A 6,364-nucleotide genomic window follows, 5' to 3' on the forward strand; every position below is an offset into this window, starting at 1 on the left:
CAGTTGTTCCTAAAGAATAACATTAAATTTTAAACTATCGTGACATATTTTCTCTTTCATTCTACAAATTTACCCCTAAAATATCAGTATTTTGATTACGCTGGGGTTTGCTGACGATTTTATTTATCTAGCAATGAAATGAGGAACGTATCAACCTAGTGTTGGGCGGGTTCTTGTACACGACCACAGTTCTGACCGCCGCCGTCCGATTGGATCAAACTGCGCGAGGGCCAGCCGACTCGTGTCAGCAGTCACCAGTCAGTTTACCTCTAGTTTCTCTTTGGACTTCATGCGAGTCGGTGTACAGTGTTTTTGTCACGTCGATATCGGCTTGGTCGATTCTAGCAATGTTGGAATGGTCAGATACCATGAATTTTAGATCTTGGTATTTAACTAATACTGAAAGGAGGTATCGCCTTATTTCATCGCTACTGAGTCATGTATGAAAATCTACTAGTGGTTTGAGGTAATCACAAATGAAGTCTTCGATTGAGTTTGAGCGTTGACGAAGCTCCTCGGAATGCGTGTTTGATTGGGCGGAATGAACAGGTGGGTAGCTGTATATGAAATTTATAATTGTTTATATCATTAGTTGTATAAGCAAGCATCTGTATTCTGTAGGATATGTTCTTAATATTTTGGGCGGAAATTGTATAACTATTGAGTTATTAATGGCATTGGAACGCGGTTTTCTGAAAGGAAACATTAACTGAATGTATTATCACCGCAACCCTTTTCTAATAGCACAGTTTATTAGCAAAATTTCACGGAACTGATGAAAGTGACCAAGTAAGGCGCGCTGCTAGCATTAGATATGATAGTTTGCGGACGAATATTGAATTCAAGTATTGAAACTTTTGTTTATACATAAGAGTTGAACAAAATGGTCAATTGATAAGGGAGTAGTGAATAGATTTTCTTTCTTTCACGATGTCTTGTACAACAAAAAATGTTTCTATATGGCTCAATCAGTCAATGGGCTAAAACTGGCTTGCTAATAACGATATGTATTCGGAATATGCGTGGACTACTATATACGTAAAGATTATTATAATTAATTTCTTTAGAGAATTTCAATAAATATAAATATTTGCAAATAATTTTTGTATCAACACTTCTAGATCTCGCTCGTTAGAGCCCCATAAGGCCATAACTTCATGATGACATGAAATTTAATTCATTATAAAGTGAGTTTGGAAGCGGTGGACTGATGGTATATACATATGTTGAATCACTAAGCGGCATTGAACGAAAATTTACTTAGAATTAAATTTGAAAAAAATAAACCACCCAAAATAGAAATGCACATGCAGACATGCAACGCAAAATTGTGCATAATCTCATGTGATTTCTTTATTTCCCTGATAATAACCGTAGCTTCGTCAGCGGGGCGACTAGATTACACCCGCGCATCGCGCAGTCGGGAGCGCAGCCGTGCACCTCCAATTTTGCGCACCAATAAGCCCTGAATCGAACGCCTTGGATCTCTCCGGACATCCACCAATAAGCCGTGAACCACTCGGCTTTGTCCTCCTCCGGCCTTGCATATAACCTGCCTTGCACTACCAGGCCGCGGATCGAATATGACTTCCGGTCATCGTTAAATTACGTAATTTTACGTTCAACGCATCTGAGGTTAGGTGCGAGAAGTGTTGACCAGAAGTGTTGAAGGCTACGTTTCGGAAGGCAGGAATCATGATTATCCATTAAATCCAGGGCAGTGGTGGTCTTCGGCAGGCGACCCCGCGCAGTCCAACGTTCGCTGAACTTCCTTTACCGGCTGTCCTGCTCGACGGAGGCCACAACGTTATGAGATGCCTTGTAGATTCGTAGCAAGATTTTAGTTTACATATGCCATCTAAATTCAAAATGGACTGATTGCTTGGCATCCATCTATTTATGGATGAAGAGCCTGACCCAGAGCCTGACCCCCTGTCCGTTTATGAAGAGCCTGACCCAGGAATTACTTTCCATCTTCTGGTGGCCAATTAAGATTCTACGGCATCTCCAAGCAGTTATTCAAGTCACCATACTGTCATCATTGAATGGTTACAATACATTATTTTCAGTATTTTAAATACTGCAACAAATTGGCTGAACTATTAGTAACATCGCACTAATAACCAATAAAGTGAGCCTGCATGCAACAGTCACTAGCACTACTTCAACCATGAGTCACTATAGGGTCAGTTTCTATACATCGAAAAAAACTTGTGCTCCCAAGAATGAGGTTTTCAAAGCTGTGAGCGTTGTTAGTGCTGCTATTGCAGACAATTGTGAAGATATTTTCTTATTTTATGCGTTGCAGTTGTACATGTGACTTTTTCAAATCATATGCATCACTGTTTTCGCCGGCCTTGGCTACAGGTTGCTTGTCGCGGCTGTGTTGTGATTACATCGCGGTGAGCCCATCGAGCTATCGACCTCTTGTGCTGGAGCTGATATGGACCGCCAGGACACGTTAATGCGCTTCACGTCCCGCATGCAACCATGAGTCGATCTATGTCTGTTTGTGCGTGAAAGATGAACCTGCTCTATGAGTGTATATTCCGTTAATTGGACTTTTTTAGTGTAAATTTCGTGAGTTCAATAAATTTTGACGGCCTTTCTGCTGATAATGTTGAGTTGAATCTTCGAGGCTGCATTCCCAGGTCATAGCTTGAAACGAAACTTACAAAGTTTGTTGCCAGAAATTATGGCCTTGGCATATTCTTCTATTCGCTACTTACGCATATTACATGTCACTGCATAAACCCAGCATAATTTTAGTTTTTGCAAATTTTCCCCACTCAAGTAATATGACGTTTAAGGTGAAATTATATATCGAACTTATTTTAAATCGGTTCTCCAGTTTACTCAGATGAGCCATCGATCGCCATGAGCAGTAAGTAGTTCATCCATATCATGCTTATTCAGTCCGTGCTTTATACAATGCTTGTTTTATCCTGTACTTTATTTATTAATTGTTTGCCAAATCTTTTTTCGTTTTAATCAGTCTTCGTTGTCTCCAGTACTCGTATAACTCCTTCATCGTCATATCCAGTCCTTATACATACATCCTAGTTTTATATTGTCCCTTTTTTATCTAATTCTTTCGTAATTCGTTTTGTTCCATCCTGATTTTATCCAGATCCTGTCATTGCCAATCTTTGTTTTTCTTCCCCTGTTTTAGTAAGTCTTAGTTTTACTCATCGATTGCCTTTATTGACGGTTTGCTTCATCTGACATCATACAGCTTCATTAATTGTCACAAATATTTACAGACTTTTTCATAACAAGGGAACTACTTCGCTGGATATATCAAGTGAGTCAGCGTACAATTTTCGCTGGAACGTTTTGAATTTTCGTCGCCATGTGTCTGTCTTTTTTCGAAAAATGCGTCGACATGCAGGGTTTGGAAAGGTTCTGGAGTGTTATCAATTTCTCGCCGGCTGAATCCTCATCAAAATTACTAAACATTCTTGGTATTTATTGTCTTCTGATGCATATACTTTCTTATCGCATGCAGCTTATTATGGTCATTGCTCCACGCAAGACAGCCTTGCTAGTATTGGGTACGACGTTTTTTCCGGCGCAACAAAAATAGCTGATCGATGTGCCTCCCAATTGCCATTGCCGGCATTTTCTTCCGGATCAGGCAGAGCTACGCACTCCAGCAAAATACAAAGTTAAAGAAATAATTGGCTTAATATTACGCTTAATTAGTTATTTGGTTCGACAATTATTGTTGAGCTCTCATACAAAATGCATTTTTCAGTTTATTCCGAAAAATTCTATAATCAATAAATGAACGTGTGTTAATGCCGTTCATTTATATTTGTCTTATACGTGTGTTGCTGAATTCGTGGCATAAAATGCAATTAACACATATTGACATCGTTTCTAAAATAAATACTCTCTTCCCTCGCACATGATTGCAAATTTTACCATTTTCAGTCCACTTGCCCCATATTCTGGAGCTATTTTGGTTTTCGCACGTTTTATAATAAGTTCAAGTACTGAAGCGTCCAAGTCATCATTACAGCATTCAAAGAGAAAAGATTTGTATCAAGCTATGCATTCAAATTTGTTGAACACGCGTTAAAAATAAATTGTAAAAATAATTGTAGCATTGCACGAGCGACCCCATCTGACCGGCATGCCGGAAAGTAATTTGCATCAGTTAGCTTCGTTTGAAATGGTTTGTACAGTGCAGTTCCTGTAAAAACAACACGTATGAAGAAGTCGTGTTGTGAACCATGTCACGCCGGGGCTGTAAAACCCTTCACCTCTGGTATCAGAGTTCTAATCAAGGTTATACAATAATTTACTGCTGTGGCAAATATAAATAAGTATATAAAAGTGTTAATAACAGCCTTTCAAACACCGCCTCTTTATTCATCCGCCTTTTTCTATTCTGGTATCGACTTAAATAATTGAATAAGACCTAAATAAAAATGAATCAAATTCCGTATATTTTGTGCGTTTGAGCAGGACGTCTTCCTCGGGTAAAGCGGGCGGTCCCCGTTGAGGCCGTGACCGAGAGCCGAGTTTTGCAGTAGGTATTATAGGCGTGTAATCCTTGTCCCGGTTAGGTAACAGGATCTCTCCTTGGATCATGACACGGCGATCGATGTCTCGTGACCTTGCTCTGGCCACACTGTTTTTAGACCTTGCAGTTTTCCTCACCTCAATCACACACTTTGGTCTCCAATTACACATGCGATACAGTTTCTATAAACGCTTCGACTCACTACATGTGACTTGCTAATTTTCCATGATGCCAGACAGGACCTGAACCACTTATCCAAATGACTCAACGTGTACTACCTAGCCAAAACACTTGCAATATATTTCGACATTTCTACCTTGGTGAAGAATATAACTGATGGGCATTGTTTTCAGAAAAATTTTCAATTGGTTTGGAGCCTTGAAAACCCTTAAGGCCATTTTAGCGGTGTCTAATGCTCGCAAGCTTATCTTCGATCAGTTACGACGTGCCTGCCGATAAGTGAGGAGGGAATCCTGCACAGTAAAACATTGATTACTGTACCGTGCACGGTGCACGGCAGCCTGCAAGCTGTCGGCAAGCAGTTCCCATTGATTATAGTGTCTTGGTCTGAGGCTTCTACTCTTCTAGTGCCTTCATGGTAGAGGAGTTTGTTTTCCGGCCTTGCTTGTCTTGCCTACTAATTTTAGCCCGAATGGCACTATAGCAAGGGTCAGTTTGTAAACAGGGGTAGTTAGGAAAACAATCATTTGTTATTGCATGCGCCACATAACATTAAGTTAGGCTCATAACAAGGATAGATAAAAAGCGATTCACTACTCTTGTAGCTACCTAGGGTAAGGTTAGGCTCTTAACAATGATAGTTAAAAAAACTATTCTCTTAATCTTTCGTGCGCTGCTTCAAGTCAGGTAAGCAATTCCCAAACCTTGCGGAGACGCAGCTGAGTTGGAAAGGAAGGAACTATTCAAATTTATACGCATCTTCTGAAGTTTTTCGTTGAGTACACTACGTTACAGAAAGGGGCTATAGACGTTTGCTAAAACTTAGCGTTTAGCGTGATAAATATAAACGAGGTGGACAAAAAAAATTCTGACCATTCTCTCAGGAGCGTCATGTCAATAAATAGATTCGTTCATAATTAGGTCAAGATCGTTTTGACTTGACGAAATTATTCGTGGTAAACCCGCTAAAACTTAGTGTGTAGCGCGGTAATTAAAATCGAAATGATCATAATCTCAATGAATAACACCATTTTTAATTTGCTCCTGATCGCGGTTTCGATTTGACAAACTTATGCGGGAAAACCTGCAATGGAAATTCGTCCCAAAAGTGCCGATTAGGTTTTAAGCAAGTAGGTATCCATGTTTGAACGGTCTGGGCTTTTACTATGTACAGTATAAAAATATTGATTTGAATATATTTTCTAATTGCAATTGCACGGTTGACATTTACTTTGTAATGGTTGGTCAATTAATCACAAATACACTCCATATGAAGTTACCTCCTGCTGCTACAAAGGAAATCATATCTATGTCAACTAGGCACGACATTCTTCCCCTCCTGATCGATGATTCTACTACTGGAAATAAATCCTATTTCACTGCAATTGCTGAATGAAGATACAAATTTAATTCTACGGATTCTCAAACGAAGTTTTAATTTAATTTTACTCCTTAGTTGTGAACCTTTATTTTCCTTAATTAAGTGATACTTTTGGATAAAGAAACCATGAACAAGTAGTTTCGTATATTAATTGTATTGTCATTTCTCAACACGTTCTAAAAATTTTTCTTTTCATAAAAAATTCTACTTCATATTTTACTGGAAAAAAAGTGAAGTCATTTGACCGATCTCCCTTAACATTAAGAATTAGT

This window comes from Hyalella azteca, unplaced genomic scaffold (assembly GCF_000764305.2).
Source record: "Hyalella azteca isolate HAZT.00-mixed unplaced genomic scaffold, Hazt_2.0.2 contig3170, whole genome shotgun sequence".
NCBI lineage: Eukaryota > Metazoa > Arthropoda > Malacostraca > Amphipoda > Hyalellidae > Hyalella > Hyalella azteca.